Raw genomic sequence first — 9,135 nt, 5'->3', positions numbered from 1 at the left:
GAAAGTGTTTGTGTTTTCTATAAAATTGTTCGTAATTTCGAATAATATTCTCGTTTGGAATTTCTATTCCCCTTTTTGCCAATACAATTGTTTTTCAAATTTTCAAAATTTGTTCAAAAATTCTAAAAAATATTCGCATCTTCAAAATTTGTTTATCAGTTCGAAAAAATGTTCCTCTTTTTAAAAAAATGTTATTGTTTTAAAAACCTATTCATGTTTTCAAATCTTGTTCAAAATTTCAAACCTTTTCACTGAATAAATAAGTTTCCCTTTTTATGAAAAGAAGTTGAGTTTTCTAATTTTGGTTCACAGATTTGAAAAATGTTCAAGTTTCTAAAAGTTTTCTTTTTGAAAAGTATGCACGTTCGAAATTTAGGAAGTTTCGGATTTGCCGTTATCTTTAGTTCTAGAGAACTCACGTTAGTTAATTTGTTAAAGTGTGCGATAAGCTCTGTTGGCTAGCAACGCTGGCACTAGTTCAGGAGATCCAGAGATCGAAACTCAGCGGCCTCTATTGGGCCGGCCGGGTTCTGCTCGCCCTATGCGTCGGGTCACTATTTGACGCAAAACGCGTCAAATAGGAGGTCCAAGGCAAATGCGCATATTTTGTTTGCATGCAATGTTTATTTTCTCTGAGCCCAGACGACGTGGCAAAAGAAAACATATTTTCTCTTATGTTTTTCCCAAAACATAAGGAAAATCAGGGAAATACCGGAAAAGCAAAAAAAAAAAAGAGAGGCAAAAACGCGTACAGAAAAATAAAAACACAAAATCTGAACTAAGCGTCCCTCACATGACACATGGCGACAACTGGGAGCGTGCCAAGTGGCGTGCTCCCAGCCCATCGAAAGCGACCCTTGGGGGGCTCGCCAAGGAATACTCGCTGAGTATTTGCTCTCCTTAACCGGCACGGTGTGCGCCGAATAGGGTTTGGCAGGGAAATGCCCATATTTTGTTTGCACGTAATCTTTATTTTCTCTTAGCCAAGACAACGTGGGCTTGAATCCAGTCAGCCTCAAGTTAAAAGGCCCATCTCGTCGCTTCCCGTCCAGTCACACTTCGCATTACCCTAAAAAACCCATTTTCGCTAAAAAAAAAAAAGGTTAGCTCGATCGGCGCCACGTATGGAGGCGAAGGAGGAGGACCCGCGGCCGCGTCCTCTCGGCCCGCGCGCTCGGTCGCCGGCGCACCGAGGTAGGCACGTGCGTGGGCGCCTCCCCGTCGTTCTTCTTCCATCTGGGAAAATCGCCGGTTGTCCGCTGGTATATGGAGCGTACACTGTAATGTGCTAGAAAGGGCGAGTTTGGGCTGACAGAAAAGCTCAATGGGACTCGAGGCAAGTCTTGTGGGGGCTCTGTCCACTACGTATTTCAACCATTTCTTCAGTCTCTTGGCGTTTTGCAGTAATGGAAAATGTATATTGCAATCTAGTATTTGCTTATTTTTGTTATGAAAGGTTCACCGCGTGCACTATTTGATCGATGTTTGATTTCATACTGGTCTCTCCTGAGTTCTTGTGGCTATCTCTGCAGCCAAACTAAAGAAAAGATCCGAATGTAAGCTCACCGGCGAGTCAGATCTCGAATCCAAACTGTCCAGGCTGAGGGGTTCTTTTGACATCCTAGCTCCAATTAATACAACCTGAAATCTGCATGCCTTGGTACACCTTTTTTGATCGCAGCTATCGAAGCCCTTGAAGCTAATATTTTTCTTTTGAATTTTCAACGCGGGGGGGGGGGGGGGATTTCCCCACCTGAATTTCCATATATGGGGCCAAAACGCCCAGGTCACCAGCATGTACAAGAACGTTTCATGGGGGGAGAGAAAGAGGGGGAGGAGGCAAGGCAACAAGCCTCAGGCATCTCAAGGGCTGGCTAGACAGCCCAGCCACGCGTCAGCTGCCTGCTTTATAGGCAACAGGCAGACGCACCCGCCAAAGCACGGCGTCCTCCCTACACAGTTGCAGCAGCCGAGGGAGTGACGGGGGCAACCCCTGGAAGACCACCGCGTTGCGATGCTTCTAAAGTTGCCAGCAGCAGAGAAGGAGGAAGGTCGAGCCCGTTCGCACCGGTACCGAGGCAGGTGGGGACAAAGTGTGCAGCAGCTCAACGGATGAGACCGTGGGGGCGACTCCCACCACAGACCAAAAGCACCTAGCAAAAGGGCAGTCGAGGATGAGATGGTATGCCGACTTCAGGGGCGCCGAGCAGATGGGGCAGCCAGCCCCCGCCGCCTCCACAATGTGCTTCCGGAGGAGGACGCCCCTTGTCTGGATCCGGGCTTGGACCAGGAGCCAGGCGAAGAAGCGGACGCGACTTGGGGCGTAGTTCTTCCAGACAAAATCGGCGTACGGGGCAAGCACCCCACCAAAGTGGCAGAGTTGGTAGAGGCCAGCGGAGGATAGCGCAGAACCCTTGTCACAGCCTGGGCGAAGGGTCCGAGCATCCGGCTCCGAGGTGAGGGCCAGCGCCTGGATGATTGGTAGGAGCACCGCGCACTCCCTGGCTCCCACATGGTTCAGGCGGGGGACGAGGACCCCAGCAAGGCCATGCTGAAGGACGTGAGCAACCGAAGCCGCCGGCGCGGTGGTGTGAGAGAAGAGGGAGCTCATCTGGACGGAAAGGGCGCCACCGGGCAACCAGGAGTCCAGCCAGAATGCCGTAGTGCGCCCGTCGCCGAGGGTGACCGCGGTGACCGCCCAGTACACAGGCATAAGCTTGGCAAGGGAGGCCCAGTGCGGTCTGGGGAGCATCACCGCCGCTGCGGAGGTTAGCAGCGATCTTCCCAGCTCACCCCAGACCCAGCGAGCCCACAGCGCATCCTGGCGCGAGTGAAGGCGGTGAAGGAGCTTCAGCAGAAGGCACCGGTTCTGGATCGGAAGGGCGCGAACCCCCAGCCCCCCCTCCTCCTTGGGACGGACGACGCGGTCCCAGGCGACGAGACACTGGGCCCCAGAGGCTTTGTCCGTCGCGGTCCAGAGGAAGGAACGGCGCAGGGCATCGATCGCTCGCAGGACGGAGGGCGGGACCTCCATCACAGACATGGCATACGTGGGGAGAGCGTCCAGTACGGCATTGAGCAGCACTAGGCGTCCCCCAAAGGACAGAAGCTAATATTGACACGATGGGGAAGAGGAACCCAGACGAAGCTATTATGTGGTACACCAATTTTCTTGGTTTTCGAGTTGTTGAAGGGGAAGGTAATGGAGGTTTCAGTACATGTTCCTTTAAGAGAGCTTCAGGACATAATTTGTGACATTTCTTCTTTTCTTTCTTTTCAGGGATTAAATTTGTCTTCAATAAAGTTGCCATGCAAAGTCCTGACAACGAGTATTTGTTTCGCATAAAGGTCAATAAAGATGAATACAACTGTGAGTCACAAGTTTCTCACCTAAGCTCTCTAATATTTATACTGTTTGAAAATGTATAATCATCAAAGTTCTCATTTTCTCTATAACAGTAATTCAACGTATTCTATTACTGAAACACGCTGAAGAATTGGTGAACGATTTGAACTACATTAACGATCTATTCAAGTCAAGTTCGTTAGAACTTGAAAGCAAGTTTCCAATCGGTTGCCATCAAAGGTATTCCATTTTCCCTTGCAGAACTGTATCATGTCCATTTTCCCCCAAATGCCAATTAGAATTTGGCACTGTTTCCCCCCCAAGAGTAACTCTGTTAATGTTGCTGAAATAATGTTCTCTGTATGTATCGAGTATTTTACCTAAATTTCCACCAATTTGTTTTAATTAACTGAGTGTCGAGATGAACTGTTATGTCTGTATGATGGGAGGCTGGCAGCAGGTTTTACGAGCTATAATATCATGGGAACTTGAATTGTAATGTTTTGTGTGGCCTAACCTTCCCAATAATCTTGGGCGAATAGCTCCGATGCAACGTCGTTGGTGTGTATTGTCTCTCATGCGACGTTGTTGGTTGTAATAGCTCTCATGCGACATCTGCGTTGGAAAAAATAGCTCCCATGTGACACTGCTGCCTAATCCAAAGACACATGTTTAAAACTTGAATCAGGTGAGCGGGACCCACAGCGTGGGACCCACAGCGTGAGACCCACTAACTTATCCAACTCAGCATTGGTCAGGTGAGCGGGACCCACTGCGTGGGACCCACTAACTTATCCAGGCCAGCATTGGTACAAGAGGACACCGAGCCGTGGCCCGAGCCGTGCAGCACCCGAGCCCATCCTCGCCCCCCCACCCCCCTCCCCGACCGGTGTTGTTCTTCTTCTCCGGCGACGACGCGCAGCAACGCCATTCCGGGCCGCGACCTAGCAATGTCGAGGTCCGCTTCAGCCTCCCGCCGCTCATGGCCGCGCTATGGCGCAGTGCCCATGACAAGGTGCCCTGCATGCCCACGTATCGCACCCCTGAAGCGGCTAGTCACAACGACCGACAAGAATGGCAACCTTGGGCGGGAATTCGTGAAATGTGAGAGCAAACCAGAGCAGGAAAAGGTGAGATTTTACTTCTCAATATGCCAATTTTGGTTTTTGTATCCCAATTTCATATCACAATTTTCCCCATTTTTCATCGGATTTGGGATTTAGGGTTCATCTTTCCAATTTCAGAAATTGAAGCAATGCACCCATTTTGAGTGGCTAGATGAGTACATAGAGCGGATTCAACTGGAGGGTGCATCAGGGGAGCTCGATTTACCGTTGGAGGCGGAGAAGTTGGGCAAGTTTGGATCGGGCGCTTCTGGATCTGGGGCCCCTGGATCTGCCCATTCCATTGGGGCTACTGTGGGGGATGCAATAGTGACGGCAGAGCTAAAGAAGCTAAACAAGCAGATGAAGAAACTCATCGAATTGCAGAAGCAGGGAATTTGATGGGGCTGATGGCCGGACTTTTTTATGTTTGTGTAATTGCTCTCGCATTTGTTTATGTGATGATAATTAGTCGTAAGTGAATAGATTGGGCATCATTTGTAATCCTAATGATATGTATATTTGAATAAAAGTGTTGCGTTATACGAATTCAGCATGTCCTCTCCACTCTGTTTCGGCCCCGTTTTTTAGTTCTTTAGTTCGTCATCAGTTTTAGTTTCAGTGGTAGAGGGAGAAAAGGAAAAAAAGGTTCGTCCACAGTTGCCCGAAAAGGCCAGGCCCATATAGAAGTTAGGCAGGGCCGAATAGAACATATCCAGGCCCATTGATAAAAGGAGTGCAAAAAAGTGCACACGGTCATTGACATCGATATATCTTTTCGGCTTTAGATCATTTCACAAATTTTAAGTTTCCTGCAGTCACCTTTTTTGAGATAACTCATCTGATAATTATTTGAGATATTTTTATGCATAAGCTATTTGAGATAATTATTTGAGCAGTCTTTGTGAACCAAAAAAGTTGCAATTGTTTGGTTCTAGTTTATTTCAACCAAGCACCATTTCTTAATATATTTTTTTACTTGTACTATGGTGTTTTCAAAGTTTTTACTCGTGTGTTTCAACCGAAAAAGGTTGTGCCCCTCTCAAAAAAAGAAGACATCTAGTGTGCCCCTAGTAGCATCTCCTTACAACATAGAGGGGCATCCCCTTACAACCAGGGGCGGATCCATACTTGGTCATGGGTGTACACCCAAATCTTTTGGCTAGACATTTTTATATATGGTGTATACTTTAATACATCCAGTGCCCAAATGACCTTTCTCACTAATGCCATGTTTGGCAGCAAAAAATGACATAGCAAGCATGATTTAAACATCAGACAACACTTACACATGTCATCAGCACCAGATAATTAGCATTTTTCTTGCCCATTGTCTTCAAATGCATTGTATACCAACTGTATGATTATGTAGTACAGTACATAATCTTTATTGTCAATTTCTTGGTAACGTACATTTTAGATACCAGATCAATTGTTTTTAGTACACATGGCCACATAAATAAAATGCAATGGAGAAACTTTAGGACCGAAAAAACATATAGACAGATAGAGGGGCATCGGGTACCCTAGTAGCATAGATAGATAAAACATATAGAGGGGCATCCCCCCACTACATATAGTTCATAAAACATGAAAGTAAAATAATTAAAACTAGATATATAAAAGACACGGGCACACACGCCCGAACCAACACAAACACAAACTAGAGCCCCAAACTAGATAGATAGAAGACTCGCCCCTTGAACAACTCCTTGGCCCCTCCTCCTTGCCACTCCTTGGCCCCTCCTCCTTGGGCCCCTCACTCGTCGTCCTCCGGCATCTGGTAGGGGAGGGTGTGCATGCCGTTGGGGTGAGGGAAGATGTGGTGGAAGTTGGTGAAGATGTTGTAGGTCATGAACGTGATAAACTCGCATCCACACCAGAACACCTCCCCGAGGAGGTGGTGAGCGTCGTAGGGGTTGGTGAAGGTGACGTAGAGGCCGATGACGAAGCCGTTGGGGCCGGCATTGCCATCGTACTGCTCGTGGAGGTGGAACATGGGCGGAGTTCCCAGAGGGAGGTGGCGGTAGCCGGCTTCGAGGAAGAAGCGAGCCAACTCTCTAGGGCCCCTCCACCTAGAGATGGCCCACACCCTCAGGCTGTTCTCGACGATGACTCCGGCCAGGTACTGCCTCTCCGGCACGGTGCGAGGGCGACGGTAGGTAGGGCCGTTGAACTGCATGGTGGCTCGAGTGATGGATTTGGCTTGAAAAGAAGAAGGGAGGAGGCTTGAGAGATGAGTGTGAGAGGATGAGGAAATGGTGCCCTTTTATAGCCGCGTTGCAACCGTGGTCAATGTGTACACGGTGCCCCTTCTCGATCTTTTTCTCTTCTCCGTTCGCACTGGCATAAGTAATTGCGGGCATTAATTCAAAAAACGGCGGCCAGAGCATCCAAAGAGGCACGGGCACTTGCATCGGCGGTGACGCCGCGTGGGAAACAGGCCCGTTCATCCGCGCGTGACACTGAAAAAGGAGTTGCACCACCGATGCGTCCATCTCGTTCAAACATGTATTTGTTAAAATAGCTTAGATGCGACGTACCTATACGCTGCGCCCTTGCCGTACTCTGCGTCGATGCGTGCATGCAAGCCCTCATGCAAATGGCTAGGCGTTCACGAGCAAAGAATAGCTAGGCTGCGACGTTGCATGGCATGCATGGGACAAGGATGGCCCACATGTCATTGACCCTCTCGCATGCAGCCCATCCCCCCTCTCGACGGCCGTGCGCACGCACGCCAGGCTTTGCCGGGCCCGATCCGCTCGGCCCAACGGTCACTTAGATGCTCCCCCGCTCAACGTTATCTGTTCGTCAGAGAGAAAAAACGATGGCCAATCAGATTGGAGCCCACGGATCGCCCCCGCGGAATCCTTCTAGAAGTCCTATCCGACGGCCGCAGTTTGGCGTTAGGGTTAGATCGACGGTGGATGTTTGGCGCTAGGGTTACATGGGGTTTTGAGGCAGTCAACGGGGTTTTGAAAGGTTTGACCGAACATTCAAATGTGTATAACTAATTCAAAAAAAATCTAAAAAATGAAAAACCTGCGCATATAGCCTTTTTATGTTACATAGTTATGATATAAAATGATAAACTTGATCTAATGATCTTTGCATGAAAAAACCTTCACAAATTGGACTATCTTGACTGAGGTTGCATAGAGTTCAAAGGAGTGAGAAGAGGGTTTGAGGTTTTGAAAATGCAAAAAAATCAAAAAACATCACCTTAGCTTCATTTTAGAGTGACTAAGGAGGATCTGAAGTTATTTTTGCATTTAAAATTTTTAAACTTGTTTTATTGCTAACTTTGTATTAAAGGGTGTTTTTTCATAAATAAATTAAATAATATGAATACTTATTCAAAAAAAGGTGAGACTTCGTATTGATCCTATATAGGTATAATATAAGCTAAGAAAATCTTTTTTGGGTGATTTTGAGAAGATTGAAAAAAAACTTGCTTAGAAATGGGGCCGTTTTCCCTTACTTTGGAGCCTGTTTGTACAACATTTTCAGTGACTATGAGTTGGACTTCACAAAAAGGGTTGGATTTATGAACTATAGTGCATAGTAGTACATAAAACGATGCAACATCACAGAACAAACAAATGAACTCAAAAAATATTGGAGATAGGTTCAAATTTGAATGTCGGTTCAAATTTGAATGTCGGTTCAAATTTGAATTTTATTTCAAGTCAAATCAACATCATAGCACATAAGTTTTCACATGAAAGAACATAAGTTTTCACATCAAGTGACAACAAACTTAAGTTTTCACATCAAATTTGAATGATTTCGACTCTATTTCTTTTGCTTCTTTCTACCATTCGATTTCTTCTGCTTTTTTCCACCGTTTGGTTCCATGGCGCATAGTTTGTTGATGCTGATGCTCTTGCTTTTTGGCCCCTTGCAAACTCCACTAGGCCCCCTCAACTTTTTCACCTGACCATGTCCCACTTCTTCAGTTTGCACTTCTTCAGTTTGTACTTCTGCAGATTGAGTAGATGGCACAAATTGTTCAACTACTTCAGTTTGCAACTCAACACTTGGTAGCACAACCTCCAAACATGGCAACATAGTTGTCAAAGCAGATTCGCATGGAAGCACAATAGTTGCTTCATCAGCAACAGTTTCAGATTGCCCTAGCGTCTGCAAAACAGATTCAGTATGCATCACATCGTCCAAAACAGAAACACTTAGCTCATGTTCAGCAGTAACAGTTTCAGTTAGCTCCATATCTTTGTCACCAAACATTATCTGCTTAGTGCTCTTCCTTCTATAGCCATTGAGTCTTGCTTTTTTCACTGGCCAGCATTGTTCAACAACAAGAGGTGGGGCTTTTTCTGCACGCTTCCTCCTAAAAAATAAAGCATTTGACTTGGTTAGATACTAGAACAAGTAGCAAAATCAAAAACTTGCAAAAACAGTAACATGAACATACTTTGGCCTCTGAGGAGTGTAGATGCACTTGGATGAACCAATTCTGTGCCCAAGTACCTCACACAACTTGCACCTATTTTTGTTACCTTTTTGAGCCCTTTTGGGCTTATCATTCTTTTCCTTTTCCTTTTTCCCCTTCTTACTACAACCACCTTTCTCAAACCAAGCTTTGAATCTGCTCTGTTTAGGCCTCCCAGCCTTTCTTCTAGTGACAGGGGGACACAAGGTAAATTCTATTTCCACCTCAGGCCA

At 46.6% G+C, this 9,135-nt stretch overlaps 1 pseudogene; it reads right to left on the bottom strand.

Annotated features, from left to right (window-relative positions):
- Positions 1-1,894: 1,894 nt before the first annotated feature.
- Positions 1,895-3,034, bottom strand: LOC123057361 (uncharacterized; annotated as a pseudogene).
- Between the last annotated feature and the right edge of the window lie 6,101 nt (positions 3,035-9,135).

This window comes from Triticum aestivum, chromosome 3A (genome assembly GCF_018294505.1).
Source record: "Triticum aestivum cultivar Chinese Spring chromosome 3A, IWGSC CS RefSeq v2.1, whole genome shotgun sequence".
Classification (NCBI taxonomy): Eukaryota; Viridiplantae; Streptophyta; class Magnoliopsida; order Poales; family Poaceae; genus Triticum; species Triticum aestivum.
The sequence above is the reverse complement of the archived record's forward strand: the minus strand, read 5'-3'. Positions and strand labels throughout refer to the sequence as shown.